Here is a 21,787-nt window from a genome sequence, read left to right on the forward strand (position 1 = left end):
TGCGCCTGGCGCATTTATATACGCGGTTTACGCAAGTCGTACATCCGACGTAAAGTTAAGCCTCATAAAGCAGGGGTAAGTCATGTTAAGGTATGGACCAGCCGTCGTATTTTACGTTGTTTACGTAGTAGTACGTGAATAGGGCTGGGCGTAGGTTATGTTCACGTCGTAGGCAATGATTCAACGTATCTTGGAGTATTTTCGACGTGATTCTGAGCATGCGCACTGGGATGCGGCCATGGGACAGCGCATGCGCTGTTTGTTCGGCCCATCATTTGCATGGGGTCACGCTTCATTTAAATGGATCACGCCCACTTCCACCTAGTTTGAATTAGGCCGGCTTACGCCTAGGAATTTACGTTACGACGGCGCAGCGTTGGGAGCAAGTGCTTTGTGAATACTGTGCTCGCCGCTCTGTGCTACGTCGGCGTAGCGTATATTCGATATGCTACGGCGGCATAAATATGCGCCGATGTATGTGAATCCGGGCCATTCTCTTGGCTGTTTATTGCTATTTTTTGGGAATAAAATGGTTGGAACGTTCCTGTGGTGTGCAGCCATTATTTTCTTATCTGGTTTGGAGCAGCCTTGCGTTTTTTTACTTTTTGATGTTCTGCATCGCGATCGATCGTGTGTTGCCGAAAGCAGAGGCATCACCGGGCCAGACTAGATAACCTGCGTGTCGTCTTTGTCGCTCGCTCCCGTAACATAATGGGCGTCTGTCATTGGCTTCCCACACAGTCTTCCCTTCGGGCCTGCGCTTTGTACGCGGTCCCCGTTCTTCTTTGTCTGGCGGCCTGTGCCATTTCACGGATAATGTACTTTGTCCCTCCTCTTCATACCTGAGCCTTGTGTCTTCTCCCCTCTACAATAACAAGAGACGGGAATAGAAGGCCGCATTGTTCCTCGTTGTCATAGGCCGCCGTTAACCCTTTGTGGAGAGCGGGGGTATGGGGGCCATTGTTCGCTTTAGCAGGACATAAATATTTCGGAATGTTGTCTGTCGGCTCCGGGAATATTCTACTGCCCTCCTGACCTCTCCTGGTCAATCATTGCCCTGTCTATGGGGGATTGGGGTGTTGGGATCCTGCTCTTGTTATCACTTTACACACATTTCCTATTTTCTATTTGCTTTCTTCTTTAAAAGACTCTGTAGACTGTAGGTGTGGGGTGTGAGAGCGTGCAAATGTAGGTTTCCATGGGTTCATCTCCTTCCAAAAATTTACAATTGACTAATATAGATTGGTCGTTTTTTTTATTCGGTGTTCTCCCACTTCTCTAAAGTTCTCCACCTCTGTTTTTTTCTCCCGGTCTACCCATCCATCCCTTTCTAACGCAATCTCCCTCTATCCATCCATCTATTTCTATCCAACTCCCTCTCCATCCCTCAATTCCTTTCTAGAAGTCTCTGTCCATCCATTTCATCCATCTTTCTAGCACTCTCTCCATTCATCTACATCTGGCTCTGTCTCTTTCTACTGAGCTCTCTCCTGGCTCTGTCCCTTTCTTGGGAGCTCTCTCCTGGCTGGCTCTGTCCCTTTCTTGGGAGCTCTCTCCTGGCTGGCTCTGTCCCTTTCTTGGGAGCTCTCTCCTGGCTGGCTCCGTCCCTTTTCTTGGGAACTCTCTCCTGGCTGGCTCCGTTCCTTTTCTAGGGAGCTCTCTCCTGGCTGGCTCCGTTCCTTTTCTAGGGAGCTCTCTCCTGGATGGCTCCGTTCCTTTTCTAGGGAGCTCTCTCCTGGATGGCTCCGTCGCTTTTCTAGGGAGCTCTCTCCTGGCTGGCTCCGTCCCTTTCTAGGGAGCTCTCTTTTGGCTGGCTCCGTCCCCTTTTCTAGGGAGCTCTCTTTTGGCAGGCTCCGTCCCCTTTTCTAGGGAGCTCTCTTTTGGCTGGCTCCGTCCCCTTTTCTAGGGAGCTCTCTTTTGGCTGGCTCCGTCCCCTTTTCTAGGGAGCTCTTTTGGCTGGCTCCGTCCCCTTTTCTAGGGAGCTCTCTTTTGGCTGGCTCCGTCCCTTTCTAGGGAGCTCTCTCCTGGCTGGCCCCATCTAGCCATCCACTCCTTTCTGACTTTTCAGCCATCCATAATTGGTAAGGTTGAATAAAGTCCATCCAGTTCAACCTTTTGTGGGTGTGCTTGCCAATATCACTTCCTATATCCCTGTATATTGTTAGCCAAGATGCCCATCTAAGAGTTATTTTTTTTTTGTTAACACCACCAACCGTGAAAGGGAGTTCCACATCCTTACTGCTCTGACAGTAAAGAACCCCATATGTAGTTTTAAGGTTTAAACCTTTTCTCATCCAACTTCATTGAGTGGCCACGTGTCTTGTGTGTCTGAGGCTGAATAATTTTCTTCCTATGCTAGAATCACAAATTAGATATTTTGTATATTGTATCTCCAGGGAGAATATTTTTAAGGTTTTTCTGTAGTTGTTCCTCATAACTGAGTTTCTCAAGTCCCCTTAACAGCTTTGTTGCCCTTTCAGCACATCCTTCCTGAGAAATGATGACCCGTACTGGACGGCATACTCAAGATCTGTCCAAACCATCCATCTATGCCTTTCTAACTCTGTCTCCATCCATCCGTTCCTTTTCAGCTCTCTCTCCAGCCATCCATTCCTTTTCTAGTTCTCTTAATCCATCCCCTTTTTAGCCCCTATCATCTCCCCTCCCCCCTCCTTATATGTGTTTAAAAGCTGTGGGCTAGATTCCGATAGATTACGCGGATCTAAAGATCCGCGTAATCTATCTGATTTACGATCCGCCAGCGCAAGTTTGAGAGGCTAGTGCAGTATTCAGAAAGCACTTACCACGAAACTTGCGCCGGCGGATCGTAAATCCCCCGGCAGAATTCAAATTCCGCGGCTAGGGGGAGTGTAGTATTTAAATCAGGCGCGTCCCCGCGCCGATTTAACTGCGCATGCGCCGTCCGCGAATTTTCCCGGCGTGCATTGCTCCCAATGACGTCGCTAGGACGTCATTGGTTTCGGCGTGAGCGTAACTTGCGTCCAGCGCTTTTTTGAATCGACTTGCGCAAACGACGTAAAAATTCAAAACTCGGCGCGGGAACGAAGGCCATACTTAACATAGGATACGCCTCACATAGCAGGGGTAACTATACGCCGGAAAAAGCCGAACGCAAGCGACGTAAAAAAAAAGCGACGTGCGGGCGTTTGTTTCTGAATCGGCGGAAATCGGCATTTGCATATTCGTCGCATAAAAAAACCAAGCGCCACCTAGCGGCCGGTGGGGAATTGCAGCCTAAGATCCGACGGTGTAAGTCACTTACACCTGTCGGATCTTAGGGAGATCTATGCGGAACCTGATTCTATGAATCGGCCGCATAGATCCGACCGACGGAACTCAGAGATACGACGGCGTATCAGGAGATACGCCGTCGTATCTCTATTTGAATCTGCCCCTTTGACTTTATTTTCTCCTGATGACTTCCAATAGTTCCTCTTTAGTTCCCCATCACTGCCTTAGACGGAAAATTTCTGAGGAGGTTTAAGATATATTGAAAGTGTATGCATATCAATTTTTGAAAATGTTTGGATAGAGTAGTGAGGGGTTGGGACCCCACATGGTTTTCTTTTTACTATACAAGGAGTAGGGATGCCACACCAATGGTCAAGAGTCCAACATTTATGTTTTATTAGATTGGTAGAAAAAAGGCCAACCGTTTTCAGGGATTCAGAAGCTCCCCCTTTATCACCTAAAACACATTGCCCACTTTTTTTTCTACTCTTTATCTAATAAAGACTGATTTTGAACTCTATCATACTGGTGACAACTCTAACATTTTCCATTTTCTATTATCTTCTGTCTTGGTGACAGTGGTCACCAGGACAGAGATGGTAAATTTATACAGCCATGCACAGACCTCAATAAAACCCTGACAGAGGTTCTAATCCTTTCCTGTCTACTTCCTATTGGGCTATACATGCGCGGTAACTATGATGTATTCTGATCCTTTTATCCAACCTCCTAAATGGTTGAGCGTTTAGATGGGAAAGCCCAAGTAGTGGTGAATAAAAAAAAAAAAAAACTCTTGTTGGTTTACCTGATAATTTTTTGTATATATTTTTTTTATTTTTTTTTGTTCTGGTAACTCAGGGGCGTGTCCTTTTGTCTACATTTTTGGTTCTAAAAGGAGGCGAAAGAAAGGCCCTTGTGCGTTTTCAACCAATAATTTTTGTAATTTTGTGTAACCTGAGGACATGTCCTACTACTTGCATGCTTTGTTCTAAGGGGTGGTCAAAGAATGCCTTTGTGGTTTTTAACCAATAATTTCTGTATATTCAACTTGTGTAACTCAGGGGCGTGTTTGCCCGAATGCTTTTTTTCTAAAAGGTGGTTAAAAAAAAAAGCCCTTGTGGTTTTAATCAAACATTGTTTCTATATAGTTTTTGTGATTTGTCTACCTCAGGGGTGTGTCGATTTTTGCCTACATGCTTTTTTCGGAACGGTGGTGGTGGTGTTCGTTTTGTTTTGTTTGTTTTTGTTTTTTTTACCAGCTTTTAGAAAAAAACATGTAGACAAACACGCCCTTGAGTAAGTTAAAGAAAAGCCCCTGTGGTTTTAATCATTTTTGTATATTCCTTTATGATTTGTGTAACTGGGGGGCATGTCCTTTGCTTGCATGCTTTGTTTCAAAAGGAGGAGGAAGAAAAACCCTGGTGGATTTTGTTATCTTTGTGTAACTCAGGGGTGTGTCCTTTGCCCACATGATTTGTTCTACAAGGCGAAAAAAGCCCTTGTGGGTTTAACCAGTCCTTTTTTTGTATATTCTTTGTGGTTTGTGTAACTCAGGGGCGTGTCCTTTGCCCACATGTTTAGTTCTACAAGGCGAAAAAAAAGCCCTTGTGGGTTTAACCAATCTTTGTATATTCATTGTGTAACTCAGGGGCGTGTCCTTTGCCTACATGCTTTGTTCCACAAAGGGGAAAAAAAGCCCTTCTGGGATTAACCAATCCTGTTTGTATATTCTTTGTAGTTTGTGTAACTCAGGGGCGTGTCCTTTGCCTACATGCTTTGTTCTAAAAGATGGTCCTCTTTCAGAAGATTTGATGTTTGTGTCTCATTGTTCATCCCCGAAAGCGCTTCCCCCCCCCCTCTTCCCGCTTTGCTAAATCTTGTCTCTAGCTCACTTAGCATCGCAGCTGATCTTGGAAAGAAGAATGCAATTTGTTTCCCAGCACCCCCGCCACACGTCCTCTCGGCAGATTTCCATAGCACGATCATAAACACCAACTGCCGCTGGTATGAATAATAACTCGGCAATCCCTCCAAAAATTATATTGGGTCTTATTTTTATTTTTCAATTTTTTTTTTTCTTCTTTTGGTAACCATATGGCCTTTTTCGCACGCTCCGATATGCTTTGAATAAATTGCATTTCCCAGTTATGCCTTTCGTGAAATTCCTCCTTCTTCCCATCAATCCCTTCTATCCCTGACAGTAACATTTCATAGCCTGTTTCCACAGGGTGGAATGCGATAGCGGATTACTGAGAACGAGATTTTTTTATGGAGGCTGTTCAATATTCGGAGTCACCGAGAGCCTCCGATGATAGATGGAGTTGAGATGAGGTAATGAACTCGCCGAGTGCGATCGTGAGACAGGCAGTTTAGGGTTTCCTAACGTCTGCTTGGATTTCCAGAGCCAGGAAGGAATTAATAATCATCCCCCCCTTTAAATTGAGCCTTTCATTACGGAGCCCGCATGCCTCTCTCTTCACTGGGCCATTGTCAGTCAATGAGCGGGGGGCCTTTTGCGGAACGGCGGCCATTTTCAAGTGCTAATCTGTGGACAGGCCTGCAGACCCTCCATTCATCACTCCGCCTCGCAAGCTGGCAGCTCTCGAAAAATATAGAACATATATCCTCTCTCCAGTTTACACGCGCCGAATGGCTAATCTTATTTCCGCATAATGCATGTCGATAATGCGCGCTGTTTCTTTTCTTCCGTGGTAAAAACATAATCCATTTTGCACCGGCCCGGCTGCCGGGAACTGTGGTTATAGGCGCAGGAGAGAAAAATTAAATGGATTTAGCTTTGTTCCTTTATAAATATGTAAGCTTGGAGGTTTTCTGAGGAGAGACGAAGGACAACCAGGCTCTTGGCTTAAGGATCCTTTTTCGTTAATCATAGAAGTATAATCAAATCGGCCCTTTGGTCAACCCAACTCCCTTATGGACCATGTAACGAAACGTCCCACACTCCGTTTGAGTGCTTTCGTAATATACCACTTCCTCCAAGTCCGAATCTAGATATCGGATATTCCAACCGCTATCAACGACAAACAAGGCAATACTTGTTTGATTGCTGAACATGGACTCTTTATTAGAACCAGAATACCAGTTTTTTATACAGTAGAGGAGGAGGTGGTTTCCCGTATACAGTAGAAGAGGTGGTTTCCCGTATACAGTAGAAGAGGTGGTTTCCCGTATACAGTAGAAGAGGAGGTGGTTCCCGTATACAGTAGAAGAGGAGGTGGTTCCCGTATACAGTAGAAGAGGAGGTGGTTCCCGTATACAGTAGAAGAGGAGGTGGTTCCCGTATACAGTAGAAGAGGAGGAGGTTCTCCTGCTCCATATTACTCTAACAATACACCTGTGCAGAAACATAAATTAACATGAGCTAATTGACTAATCCCTTAAAGCAGCCGATGTGACTCTGTGCCCTTCTGGTCATTATTATGATCAATCAGGATTTCACTACAGGTCAGACTAGTCGTCACCGAGCTTCAAACAGTAGATCAGGGGCCTCCAAACTTTCTAAACAAAGTGCCAGTTTACTGTCCCCCCAAAGTTCAGGTGGGCCGGACTGTGGCCATTGGCAGTAGAAATTGTCCTGGCGTCAGTGGGGATAAACAATGCATCGTTGGTATTAGGGGGAGAAATGGTGGCCCATCATTGGTGTCAGTAGTACGAATAATGCCCCATTGTTGGTGTCAGTGGAAGAAAAAGTGGCCCAAGGGCCAGGTAAAGGCAAGCAAAGGGCCACATCCAGCCCCTGGGCCGCAGTTTGGAGACATTAAGCTGAATAGTCAAAAATTTGCCACAGCCGGCGAGAGTTTATAATTAATCTGTGCTCCGACATCTCCTTGACGCTGCCAAAGCTTGCACCCCCTCCCGAGGAAGTCTCCACACCCACCGACCATTGCCCTATGGCTTGGAAAAGTCAGACATAAACAAAATGGAAGACCTCATACACTCAGCCAGACACCGAGACAGGTACTCTAAAACCTGGTCTCTGTGGAACCTATTTGTGTTCTCAGGCGAAGGCCAGGCCCTCATGGGTAACGACACAGGTACCTGAAATTTGAGGCTACCCTCCTACTTCTCTGCTTGACAACGCATATACTAATAAAAGCTCTAACACGCTAAACCCTGGACACCCCAGGGATCCATGTTCATGGGCTCCCCTCCCCACCCCACCTTTAACAACCCCCCCACCCAGAGGCAGCTCTAGACTTTGTGAGGCCTTAGGCAAAACTTGACATGGCGCCCCACTCACGCCCATGATGGGAAGAATAATTCAAGGACAGGAGCCTCTTCCCCAGTGGTTGTGGGGGGGGGTCTTTGGGCAGGGGGCTTATCGGAATCTGGAAGCCCCCTTTAACAAGGCAGCCCCCAGATCCTGCTCTTTAATAACTAAGGGTGATGTCACCTGGTGAACCTGCCCCCTTGTGATGTCATTGACGTCACACGGGGTGGTGTCACCGATATTCACTGGTTGTTGGGGACGCTGGCGGCCTCGCGCCTGTCAGGGCTCTTAACGCTGCCTGAGCACTGTCCCTCAAACCTGGGGTAATGTATTGGGCAAGTTAGGTGGCCGCGAGGCCCCTGTGAGTGCGAGGCCTTAGGTTACCACCTAATTAAAGAGCCGCCTCTGCCCCCCCCCCCCTCTGAATCTGTCTCTTTTTTTTTCTTATCTAAGATCTGTAATCTTCAGAAGTTCTTCGTTTTACTTAATTGTAAAAAGGAGGCTGGGAGAGATGGGACCCGTGGGAAGATCTTGCCTCGTTATTATGTGGGCAGGAGATATATCGTAGTGGAGTAGATTATATACCACACTAAGTTCTGGTGAAAGTGGTAGCCAAGACAGGTATGATGGACCAGGACCTTCGGAGATGTACCTGTTGATAATTTTATGCCCCCCGCTTCTCTCTCCAGGGGACACATGGCTAAAGCTTTGTAAGGGGCCCAAATATTTCTGATGGTTGCCCTGGGCTTCATATACTGTGTTTTTTTATTTGTTGACCCTGCTGGTCTTGTTTTTTCTGCCCCCCCCCCCATGCAATTTTGCTCTCCACTTGCTCTGAGACATACAATAAATATCAGCTAGACTTAAAATCAGTTTACTGTATCAGATCAGGCAGTGATTGCGATTGGTTGCCAGAGGTTACACCATATCATTACCACTTACTGACTGGTTGCTAGAGGTTTACAGCACACATCACGGCTTACTGATTGGTTGCTAGAGGTTACAGCACATGATATCTTCTTTGGTTGCTAGAGATTACTGTACAGTAATACTGTTCACTGGCTGCTAGAGGTTACAGCACATTATCTCTTCACTGCGATTGGGCATGATATACATTTGAATGCCGCCTTCATTTAAATATGAATGTTGCCGGCCTCAGCTATTTGCATATGAATCCTGCCGCTATTTACATATGAATGCTCATGTTATTAACATATGAATGTTGCCGCTATTTACATATGACGGTTATTAACATGTAAACACAGGTTCTGCAGGTGAGTCATCTGTACACAACAATGGGGCAGAGCTGGGCAGCATTAGTAGCAGCACTTCACACTGAGATATCGGGACACAGCACAGGACTAAAACTTCAAGAGACAATTTAAACTGGCATAGTTGGCAAGTATGAAGCAGCAGCTTTGCCCCCCCCCCCCAACAATGACAGGGCCCAGGGCAGCTGCCCCTTCACCCTGCCTTTTTAAAGACGGCCCTGCATTTTAGTACCAGGGTTTATCTGCCTTGTCCCTGTACCGGTACATGACTGCTTTGTGTCTTGGGTTCTGTTGAAGTGGTGCAGCTTCACTCAGTCCCATCTTGCAAAACTTTTATACCAAGAGGAGAAAATCTTTTTTTGCAGGCAATGGCATGTGTGTTTGATGGCAAGAATGGCTTGATATCATATAGGACAGCCCTATATCCTCCCTTGCACAGCTGGGTGCTTTGAAGAAGGCACAGTATTGGTCACCAAACCAAATTACACTTCTACACGCTCCATATCAGTAAAAAACTTTGTGATGAGCTTACGGCGCCTTACAACTTGCTCTTTGCTCTACATAATCCTAATCTCTCCTTCTTAGCCCTTGGCATCAATTTAATGAATTCTTTCATTAGCTAATTGACTCCAATCTTCTTCTTTTTCACAGATAACGTGTTATAAAAGGAGTTGGCTCTGAGGGATCTCGATGTTCGGGGGGTCAAGACTCCATGATTTCAAGTTTCTGAATCGATCTTCCTCTTTTAGGATGTACAAAGGACCGTAGGCTTTCTCCGATCAATCAAAGTGCATCAGTATTTTGCTCCTAACTAGGTGAGTGGCTTGGGATGTTCATTTACTCTACCCTCTATTTCGTCCTGTGAATCTGGACGTGTTTTCCTCCTTTACCTTGGCCATGATTGTGTCAGCCTGATTACGCCAAGTGTGTAGCTCTTACGAATATACCGTACATGTGTGGTTCCCATGGGCGTCCGCAGAACTTTTTTCCGGGGGGGCATCATTTTAAGGTCACCCGTGCTCCGCCCCCTTTTGACAATGTCATGAAGGAGAGGGGCTTGGCCGCGACTCGCAAGTATTTATTTTTAAGACTTTATTCCAGGCGTGTGCCATGTACAGGGTGCGGATTCCAGGCGTGTCCCATTTGCAGGGTGCGGATTCCAGGCGTGTGCCATGTGCAGGGTGCGGATTCCAGGCGTGTGCCATGTGCAGGGTGCGGATTCCAGGCGTGTGCCATGTAGAGGGTGCGGATTCCAGGCGTGTGCCATGTAGAGGGTGCGGATTCCAGGCGTGTGCCATGTAGAGGGTGCGGATTCCAGGCGTGTGCCATGTAGAGGGTGCGGATTCCAGGCGTGTGCCATGTAGAGGGTGCAGATCATTCCAGGCGTGTGCCATGTAGAGGGTGCAGATCATTCCAGGCGTGTGCCATGTAGAGGGTGCAGATCATTCCAGGCGTGTGCCATGTAGAGGGTGCAGATCATTCCAGGCGTGTGCCATGTACAGGGTGCGGATTCCAGGCGTGTCCCATTTGCAGGGTGCGGATTCCAGGCGTGTGCCATGTGCAGGGTGCGGATTCCAGGCGTGTGCCATGTGCAGGGTGCGGATTCCAGGCGTGTGCCATGTAGAGGGTGCGGATTCCAGGCGTGTGCCATGTAGAGGGTGCGGATTCCAGGCGTGTGCCATGTAGAGGGTGCGGATTCCAGGCGTGTGCCATGTAGAGGGTGCGGATTCCAGGCGTGTGCCATGTAGAGGGTGCAGATCATTCCAGGCGTGTGCCATGTAGAGGGTGCAGATCATTCCAGGCGTGTGCCATGTAGAGGGTGCAGATCATTCCAGGCGTGTGCCATGTAGAGGGTGCAGATCATTCCAGGCGTGTGCCATGTAGAGGGTGCAGATCATTCCAGGCGTGTGCCATGTACAGGGTGCAGATTTTCAGACGTGTGCCATGTACAGGGTGCAGATTTTCAGGCATGCCTATGGCGGACACCTTGCTGATCCCTGATTCAAGGGGGAGGGCGCTTGCCCCCCATTGCCCCTACCTGCAGATGCCCATGGTGGTTCCCGTGTAGGGTGGATGTCAAGATTTGTGCTCACATTTATAATTAAGAGGGAAAAATGTCTTGTAATGATAGTTTTTCCATCCTATTGCATTAAATCTGCGAAAAAAAAACGATGGGAAGCTGTTGTACAAAAAAATGCAAGTTGCCTGGCTAGCCTGCAGATTTCACTATTTTTTTACGTACATTTTCACAGAAGATTTTGGCAAAATTTTTTGCTGTTATGATACTCCTGGCAGGTGTGGAGTGCAAGTGACCGCTGGTCTCCATCAGAGCTCCAGAGGGTAGTGGTCATCAGGTCATAGCCCTAGAAATTCCCCCAACAAGGGAAGAACTTAAACAGAATGACTGTGGTATGGAGACTGTACATGAAATTCTAGGCAGAAGAACATTCAGGTGAACACAGGTCGTGGGCAGACGTCAAGAGTGTAGTAAGGACAATCCAGGTTGGCAACAAGCCAGGCAATTGGGAAGAATATTTCCTCTTTTGCACAAAGGATAACTGATGGTGTTAAGGCATGAGTTTGGCCTGAACTTAGTTTTAGACTCCACCTAGAAAGAAGCTGTCCCTCCAGGCCGCTGTCCGTCCACCCCTCCATTTCTGCCAGGGCATTTTTCCCTCCACAACTGCATGTATACAAAAGGGTGGGGATGCTCGTGATGGCATTGGCCTAATATGACCACATGAATATATTAAGTTATTGCCCTGGCCTCAGTTGATTGAGTGTTTGGGCGTAAAGGCTTCTCTTTTCAGAAGCCTTCAGTCCTAACCTAAGTTTGGACTAAGCCAGAGCTTGTTCTCCCTGGTGATGGAACACGGCACCAGCCACTTCATGGCCCTGGCAGGGGTTCTGGGAGTACCATTGGAAGCCCTGGCTGGGGTTCTGGGAGTACCATTGGAAGCCCTGGCTGGGGTTCTGGGAGTACAATTGGAAGCCCTGGCTGGGGTTCTGGGAGTACCATTGGAAGCCCTGGCTGGGGTTCTGGGAGTACCATTGGAAGCCCTGGCTGGGGTTCTGGGAGTACCATTGGAAGCCCTGGCTGGGGTTCTGGGAGTACCATTGGAAGCCCTGGCTGGGGTTCTGGGAGTACCATTGGAAGCCCTGGCTGGGGTTCTGGGAGTACCATTGGAAGCCCTGGCTGGGGTTCTGGGAGTACCATTGGAAGCCCTGGCTGGGGTTCTGGGAGTACCATTGGAAGCCCTGGCTGGGGTTCTGGGAGTACCATTGGAAGCCCTGGCTGGGGTTCTGGGAGTACCATTGGAATCCCTGGTTGGGGTTCTAGGTGTATCATTGGAAGCCCTGGTAGGGCTTCTAGGTGTACCATTGGAAGCCCTGGCTGGGGTTCTGGGAGTACCATTGGAAGCCCTGGCTGGGGTTCTGGGAGTACCATTGGAAGCCCTGGCTGGGGTTCTGGGAGTACCAATGCCGTGGATCCTCCAGGTCACAACTTGGAGCTTACACAAGACTTCCCGTCTCCTCTCTTTGCTTCTGGGGGCGAAAAAGCATAGCAAAGTGTAGATGAGGATGTGCAGCTGGGGAAGGGGGTAGGTTATGTCGTATTAAATAGAATGATGGCCGTCTTTTATCAATCTTTAGTTCTTTATCCAGCCAGAAAAGCCCCGTGTGCAGTCTATCCCCCGACGGATTATGTGCGAAGCTCCCTTTTGAAAAACCAGTCCGCCAACAAGTGAAGTGTGGAGGGAAGGGCGGCTTTAGAAATTGGTGGCTGGCTGGAAGCTGGGGGGGGGGGGGGGGCGTTTGGTTCCCTTTTTTTTTTCTTTTTTTTTATCTCACCATTGTTAAGCTCTCTTTGGTTCCTCTTGTGAGTGTTAATATCCCTCCTGTATACTGGAGGACAACCATTGTACAGACTACTGCTGACCATTGGGAAAGGCCGGGCTTGGCCCCAGTGTCTGACCACTATGTTTTGCAGAGTTTTTAGCCCTGTTTTGTATTTCTGTTTAAACTATTAATAATAATTATATATATTTCAATAATAATAAGAATAAAAAAAAAAAAATATATATAATTTAATAAAACAAATTTATATATATATATATATATATATATATAGATAGATAGATAGATAGATAGATATAATAATAATATAGATTTTAATAATAATAATAATATAGATTTTAATAATTATTAAAATCTATATTATTATTATTATTATTATTAAAATCTATATTATTATTATTATTATTATTAAAATCTATATTATTATTATTAAAATCTATATTATTATTATTATTATTAAAATCTATATTATTATTATTATTATTATTAAAATCTATATTATTATTATTATTATTAAAATCTATATTATTATTATTATTATTAAAATCTATATTATTATTATTATTATTAAAATCTATATTATTATTAAAATCTATATTATTATTATTATTATTATTATTATTATTAAAATCTATATTATTATTATTATTAAAAATAATAATATAGATTTTAATAATAATTAATATTCTTTTGGTTTCCCTGTGCTGAGTTCCCAGGTCTGTACACCTGCTGTGCCCATTATGAGGGGTTCCCACCATCCTTGTGCGGAGTTCCCGGGTCTGTACACCCGCCGTGCCCATTATGAGGGGTTCCCACCATCCCTGTGCTGAGTTCCCGGGTCTGTACACCCGCTGTGCCCATTATGAGGGGTTCCCACCATCCCTGTGCTGAGTTCCCGGGTCTGTACACCCGCTGTGCCCATTATGAGGGGTTCCCACCATCCCTGTGCTGAGTTCCCGGGTCTGTACACCCGCTGTGCCCATTATGAGGGGTTCCCACCATCCCTGTGCTGAGTTCCCGGGTCTGTACACCCGCTGTGCCCATTATGAGGGGTTCACACTATTCCTGTGCTGAGTTCCCGGGTCTGTACACCTGCTGTGCCCATTATGAGGGGTTCCCACCATCCCTGTGCTGAGTTGTTGGTTCTGTACACCCGCTGTGCCCATTATGAGGGGTTCCCACCATCCCTGTGCTGAGTTCCCGGGTCTGTACACCCGCTGTGCCCATTATGAGGGGTTCACACTATTCCTGTGCTGAGTTCCCGGGTCTGTACACCCGCTGTGCCCATTATGAGGGGTTCCCACCATCCCTGTGCTGAGTTCCCGGGTCTGTACACCTGCTGTGCCCATTATGAGGGGTTCCCACCATCCCTGTGCTGAGTTCCCGGGTCTGTACACCCGCTGCTCCCGTCTTTCTTTCTCTTTCTGAATTCTGTTTTCCTTTTACGCTTGCCTCGGAGGTCTGCTGTGATGCTGAAGGAGGGTGGCACGTTCCAATCCCGGCTGTTCTACCCCCTGGGCAAGAACACTTGCCTGGCATGGCTGAGTGCCTGCGGCCATGATGGTGAAAGGTGCAAAGCTGGCCTTCCGCAGGGTGTAATTGGAGCTTTTCTCTGCCTGCATATAATCTGGGATTGGACTGGTAGCCGGTGATGATCGGATGGGAGGGGGGGAGGGGGATTTGTCTGCCATTATTAGAACTCGGCACTTCATTCTAGTGACTGGTTCAGTTGCAGAATTTATTTTTTATTTTTATTATTGCTTTTGTTTTTTTGTTGAGAGGTTACAGGCAGGGACTGATCTGTGTCAGACATTTGTGAACATGCCATCAAGATTGTGACATCTCATTCTAAGGAGACCCTTTATGATGCCTGAGCAAGAATGGCGCCTTCTTGAAGGCATTGCCATAGAATGTTTTTAAATTCACCAAAAATTCTCTTTTTTTTTTTCCCTTTTTTAAGCCCGCCTGTATAGATATTGCTCTTTCCAGCTGTTTGTTGCTTTTCCTTTTTGTGGAATGTTTATGAATTCGCTGTGATTTGCTTTGCAGAATCACCGTTTTATTTAAAAAAAAAAGATTTTGCAAATGAGTATTTTTTCTTCATTGATGGCCACTGATGAGGCTGCACCAATGGGGGTGGGGCTGAGGCAGCTGCACCTATGGGAAGGGGGGCCAGCTGCGCTGATGGGGCTGTACCGATGAGGCGCTGATGGGGCTGTACCGATGAGGCGCTGATGGGGCTGTACCCAGGGGCGCTGAACCCAGGGGCGCTGATGGGGCTGTACCCATGGGCGCTGATGAGGCTGTACTGAGATGAGGCTGTACCCATGGGCGCTGATGGGGCTGTACCCATGGGCGCTGCTGAGGCGGCACCGAGATGGGGCTGTGCCCAGGGGCGCTGATGAGGCTGCACAGAGATGGGGCTGTGCCCAGGGGCGCTGATGAGGCTGCACAGAGATGGGGCTGTGCCCAGGGGCGCTGATGAGGCTGCACAGAGATGGGGCTGTACCCAGGGGCGCTGATGAGGCTGCACACAGATGGGGCTGTGCCCAGGGGCGCTGATGAGGCTGCACACAGATGGGGCTGTACCCAGGGGCGCTGATGAGGCTGCACAGAGATGGGGCTGTACCCAGGGGCGCTGATGAGGCTGCACAGAGATGGGGCTGTACCCAGGGGCGCTGATGAGGCTGCACAGAGATGGGGCTGTGCCCAGGGGCGCTGATGAGGCTGCACAGAGATGGGGCTGTACCCAGGGGCGCTGATGAGGCTGCACAGAGATGGGGCTGTACCCAGGGGCGCTGATGAGGCTGCACAGAGATGGGGCTGTACCCAGGGGCGCTGATGAGGCTGCACAGAGATGGGGCTGTACCCATGGGCGCTGTTGAGGCTGCACAGAGATGGGGCTGTACCCAGGGGCGCTGATGAGGCTGCACAGAGATGGGACTGTACACAGGGGCGCTGATGAGGCTGCACAGAGATGGGGCTGTACCCAGGGGCGCTGATGAGGCTGCACAGAGATGGGACTGTACCCAGGGGCGCTGATGAGGCTGCACAGAGATGGGGCTGTACCCAGGGGCGCTGATGAGGCTGCACAGAGATGGGGCTGTACCCAGGGGCGCTGTTGAGGCTGCACAGAGATGAGGCTGTACCCAGGGGCGCTGATGAGGCTGCACAGAGATGAGGCTGTACCCATGGGCGCTGATGAGGCGGTACAGAGACGGGGCTGCACAGAGATGAGGCGGTGCAGATGGGCGTCGATGAGGCTGCACAGATGGGCGCTGATTGAGGCTGCTCCAATGGGCAGGCGCTGATGAGGCTGCACAGATGGGCGCTGATTGAGGCTGCACCAATGGGCATGCGCTGATGAGGCTTGGACTTTGGGCGCTGATGAGTTTCCCCTTGAAGTCCCTGGTGTAGATGTTTCCAGCTGGGAATTTGCTCGGTGTCGGTTTCCCTCTCTGTGGAATTTTTGTGGAAAGTAATGCAGTCCAGACCCCGAGCTGGATGGTATTTTTCTGTTTATTGATCATGTGCAGCTCATTAAAGTTAGACGAAGTGTAAGAAACGCATTGTGCAATCGGAAATCCTTGGTTAGGCAGAGCGTCAATTTTACAGAATTTTCTAAATATAGAATATTTGTCCTCATACGCCCCCCCCCCCCCCCCGGTACATACTGGGGGCCCCGCCGGAAGGCAGAGGGACTTTCATGTAAGACAAATACACATTTTTATAAGCTGTATATCGTTTTTATTATGTGTATAACATTTGTTATACAAATGAATACAGGGTGCGCCCGCAACACTAACCTCCCAGAGCACAGTGTGTGTGTGTGTGTGTGTTGAATTGAAACCCCATTGTGGACTCTATTAAACGGGGGGGGGCACACTACTGACTGACTGCTGCGGCACTGATAGGGGGGGCACTGATGCGGCGGCACTGATGACCCGGCAATGATATAGGGGGCACTGATGACTGACTGCTGCGGCACAGATAGGGGGGACACTGATACAGAGGCACTGATGACCTGGCACTGATAGGGAGGGCACTGATACAGAGGCACTGATGACCTGGCACTGATAGGGAGGGCACTGATGACCTGGCACTGATAGGGGGGGCACTGATACAGAGGCACTGATGACCTGGCACTGATAGGGAGGGCACTGATACAGAGGCACTGATGACCTGGCACTGATAGGGAGGGCACTGATGACCTGGCACTGATAGGGGGGGCACTGATACAGAGGCACTGATGACCTGGCACTGATAGGGAGGGCACTGATACAGAGGCACTGATGACTAATGCTGCGGCACTGATTGGGGGGGCACTGATTAGGGGGGGTACTGATGACTGGCTGATGCTGCGGCACTGATAGGGGGGGGCACTGATAGGGGGGCACTCTTGACTGATGCTGCGGCACTGATGGGGGGGGCACTCATGACTGACGCTGTGGCATTGATGACCCAGCAATGATAGGGGGGCACTGATGACTGACTGATGCTGCGGCACTGATGTAGACTGATGCTGCGACACTGAGGCGGGGGAGTACTGATGCTGCCGTGACACTGACCACAGGCATGCTCCAGGTCTGCATCTGGCAACTAGGAGGCCACCGCTTCATGTCCACTCTGACGGCTTAGGCCCCTTTCACAGGTCCACCTGTCAGTTTTTCCGGCGGACCTGAACAGGGGGCGCTCCATGCTTCCCTATGGAGCGTCGGATGTCAGCCGAGACCTGTCCGCTGACATGCGATCTGCTAAAATCAGACGGCTGGCGATACGTCGCGATCCGTCCATATGGGATCGGGTGAGATCTGATGAAAATGGACACGCTGTCCGTTTTTGTTCCGCTCTCTCCATAGGAAACGGCGGCGCTGGACACGCCCCTCCCCGCTCAGTGAGCAGAGAGGGACCTGTCATCCGCTGGCTCAGCGGAGAGATCCCCCGCCGAGCTGGCGGACTAGTGGCAACGGGATCCACCTTGTGTGGAAGGGGGGGCCTTAAACACACGTTTTGCCGCAATTTGCTGTCGCTCCATCATGCCCATTTAGCACCCAGAGCCGACACGGGAAAACATACCGTGCATGGGCAACTGCCTTCTAGCTACTAGGAAGCAAGTGATTGACATGGAGTGCGCACTGCAATTACTCGGCATGCACTTATATGTGTGTGTGTGTGTGTGTGTGTGTGTATATATATGTAGATAGATAGATAGATAGATAGATAGATAGATAGATAGATAGATAGATAGATAGATAGATAGATAGATAGATAGATAGATAGATAGATAGATAATTGAATACATACATTTTTTTTATTTTTTCTATGATGTGTACGATTTTAGTTTTCGTTTTTTTTTTTTTTTTTACAAATTTGTTCATTTGGAAAGATCCTAATTAACGAAAACTTGTTTCCCGAATATAAAAATTTTTTGAAAATCTGAAATGACTAAACTTGACTATTGCTATTAAATTATAGGTAGTGGAATTTCCTTTCAAATTTGGCTGGTTGGTGAACGTAACGAATACAAATTTTTCCGAAGTTACAAATTATCCAGAATAACGAATGGAATAATAATAATAATAATAAAAATAATAATCAATAATAATAATAAATAACAACAAGAATAATATTATGATTAAAAAATAATAATAATAAAATAATAATAAAAAATAATATAATAAAAAAATCTTAGTAGTTGTAATAATAACATTTTTAACTACTACTAAGATTTTTTTTTATTATTAATAAAAAAAAATCTTAGTAATATTAATAATAATAATATATATATTTTTTTTTTATTAGTATAGAATTTTGTTTAGATGCAGCATTCGCTCTTTCGAATAATGCGTAACTTCGGATAAATTTGTATTCATTGCGTTCACTACCAGCCAAGTTTGAAAGGAAATTCCAATACCTATAATTTCCATAGTTTTAGTTTCGATTTTTCAAATTTTCTGTTTTTTTTTTCTTCTTTCTTTCTTTCTTTTCGGATTTTTCATTTATTTTCTTGTTATATATATATATATATATATATATATATATATATATATATATATATATATATATATATATATATATATATATATATATATATATATATATATATATATATATATATATATATATATATATATATTTTTTTTTTTCCAAACTTTTTAATTTCGAAGCTTTATGAATTTTGATCAAAAAAATGGGGGGGGGGGAGTGTGTGTGCATGTATGTGTAATATATATATATATATATATGTGTATGTGTGTGTGTGTGTGTATAATGGGATGATTTATTGAATAACTTTATTTAGCATTCAAATGTAAACAATGGTAATACTTTTTAAGACCCGCCAAGTCCGTCTGAGGATTTAATTTCAAGCCGTTATTCAGGGGCCAAGTCTCACCTAGGATGGGCGTCTAATCTCCCGGCCTGGACTTTGAGTTATTTCTGTGTGGGGGAGGGGAGGAGGAGAGCTGGTTCTTCAGGTTGCAGATCGATCAGACTTCCTTATAATTGCAGCTTGCGGTTCCCAGAATATGTTATTAAGGTATTACCAGCCAGCTCTGTATATGTATAAAGCATTATTCCAATGTACAGAGAAATACTTTCACATGTGTTGGTGGTTCGGGCGCGCTCTGACTTTTTGGCGCGGTGAAGGACGGCCCCCTGATGACCTCATAGGAATCCTGGCAAATGGATAAAAATGAATTAAAATTTTTAACAAAATGGATAACAATTAGAGTTTTGATGGCTTCCCCCGGTGCTAATCTGATCCAGGAATGCCCCGTCTCTGAGACGCAGATAAGCCGTCGCGCTGGTTACAATATAATTATCGCTTGTAGTAAACACGGCTTATCTGCTTTCAAGGTAAATCTACATACACCTGTCTTATAAAGATTAAACCGAGCTGTGCGAAACTTTTAACACCTTCCCGTTCTGATGTTCTGTTCAGTCGTGCACTCTTGCGCGCTCCTTGCACCTTGACTGAGCTGTCATTGTTTGTGATCAGGAGTCGGTGAGGCAGGCTCCCCATCATGTGACCACTTTGCTGCAGGTAGGTACTAATGTAGAGCCGCAGCATATGTGCATCAGCTGGCTCTGCTATTCTGTACTGTGAGCGTGCACGCTTGCGCGCTCCCTGGACAGTGACTGAGCTGTCACTATTAAAGACCCTGGAGCTGGTGGGACAGACTCCTGATCATGTGACTACTGTGCTGCAGGTGGTTTTTAATGTAGAACCACGGCATGTGTGCATCAGGTGTCTGTTCTGTACTGAGAGCGCGCGCGCCCACTTGCGCGCTCCCTGAACAGTGGCTGAGCTGTCACTGTTAGACAGGTAGCTGGGGGGGCAAGGCTCCCTCATGTGACCACTGTGCTGCAGGTGGGCTTTAATGTAGAACCACGGCATATGGTGTCTCTACTGAGAGCGTGCACGCTTGTGCGCTCCCTGCACAGGAACTCAGCTGGTCACTGTTTAGGATCAGGAGCCAGTGGGACAGACTCTGATCATGTGACTACTGTGCTGCAGGTGAGTTTTAATGTAGAACCACGGTATATGTGCATCAGGTGACTCTGCTATTCTGTACTGAGAGTGTGCACGCTTATGCGCTCCCTGCGCAGGAACTCAGCTGGTCACTGTTTAGGATCAGGAACCAGTGGCACAGACTCTGATCATGTGACTACTGTGCTGCAGGTGAGTTTTAATGTAGAACCACAGTATATGTGCAGATGACTCTGCTATATTCTGTACTGAGAGCGTGCACGCTTGCGCGCTCCCTAGACGGTGAACGAGCTGTCACTGAGAGGTCACTGTTAATGATTGGAAGCTGTGGGTCGGGCTCCTGATCGGGTGGCCACCAAGCAGCAGGGTGGACTTTACGGCAAATACTCATTAGCGGGCTTCGCGGTTATATACTGAGAGGGTGCACGGTAGCGTGCTCCTTAACTGATAGCGTTGTCACTGATAACTCCTGGTCACTGTTTAGGATCAGGAGGAGCCAGTGGGACAGTCTTCCGATCATCTGACCCCTGTGCAGCCGGTGGGTTTTAATTTAGAGCCACGGTGTATGCATCAACTGGCTCTGCTTTTTTTACGGAGGACGTGCACGCTCCCTGAACAGTGACTGAGCTGTCCCTGTTACAGTAGAACTATAGGCAACGCTTTTTTTTTTTTTTTTTTTTTGGATGGAGTAGGGAAGGGCTGTAACCCCTCTCAGGTTTATTTTTACCCTCTTTGTCCCAATAGGGAGAATTCCCTTCACTTCCTGTCCCATAGCCAAAACAGGAAGTGAGAGGAAATCCCTGCAAATAAGGGAATCCCTGGAGGGCCCGCAGGTCACCAGAACTTGTGTCCCCATTGGGATTTTCCCCTCTATTACTTTTCTGGGGATAACCCCAAATTTGGGGTTTTTCTCACAGCTGAGCAGGAAGCTGCTCTTGCCTATGTAATGAGCAAAGATGGCTGCCCCCATGTATCTATTTACAATGTTTTATTGGCATTACCATTAGGAAGAACACGCACAATCCTACGTCTCAGGTGTCTGACAATGCAGAGAAGTACCAGTCAAAGGGCGTGGGAAAAGCCGCACAGAACTATGAAGCAATGGAATGTTATTTTTATGGAAGTCCTTCAGATGGACCTTTCCTGGTGTCCCGGGAAGTTGTTGGCTCGGAGGTGTGGAGGCTTTTTTTTTTTTTCTTCCCGGGGCTTTTCAGAGCCGTCTCCCTGGAGAAATGTGATCCCATTTTACTGAACAAAAGGAGCGGAGAAGAGAATGGGCTCCTTCCCTCCATTTTCCTCCTTCTATTATGTCGGCCCGGCTCGCCCTCCACCCTTCCCCTCGCTCTCTCCACCCAGCTTCGCTCCCTGCACTTGTTTTAGAGGATGTTTGCAGGCCGGCTGCCATCACCTAGGAAACCGGGGAAGGAGGGAGGGGGAGGTGCGGCCCAGACTAGTCCCCCTTTTTTTTGTGGGTTTCCATGGCAATAGATGCGCAAAAAATCCGGCATTCGGGACAACGGCCCTTCCTGACTGTAACATCCTGACCTTGTCTTCATTAGAGAACCCTGAGCCTTGTGAGCGCAACACCATCTCCTCCTTGTATCAAATGGCCTTTTACTGGTGTTACTATGGTAACCGGGCCTAGTAGTGTTATGGTTCAACCACCACGACTTTGCGTTACAC

At 47.2% G+C, this 21,787-nt stretch overlaps 1 protein-coding gene across 1 annotated transcript in view; it reads left to right on the plus strand.

Moving 5' to 3' along the window:
* The window catches only part of VANGL2 (VANGL planar cell polarity protein 2), a 132,071-nt gene that overhangs the window by 72,788 nt on the left and 37,496 nt on the right, over window positions 1-21,787 (plus strand). The window contains exon 2 of the mRNA XM_040333050.1: window positions 9,406-9,569. The gene's annotated coding sequence lies outside the window, so the exon portion shown is untranslated. The remainder of the gene's footprint in view (window positions 1-9,405; window positions 9,570-21,787) is intronic.

This window comes from Rana temporaria, chromosome 13 (genome assembly GCF_905171775.1).
Source record: "Rana temporaria chromosome 13, aRanTem1.1, whole genome shotgun sequence".
NCBI lineage: Eukaryota > Metazoa > Chordata > Amphibia > Anura > Ranidae > Rana > Rana temporaria.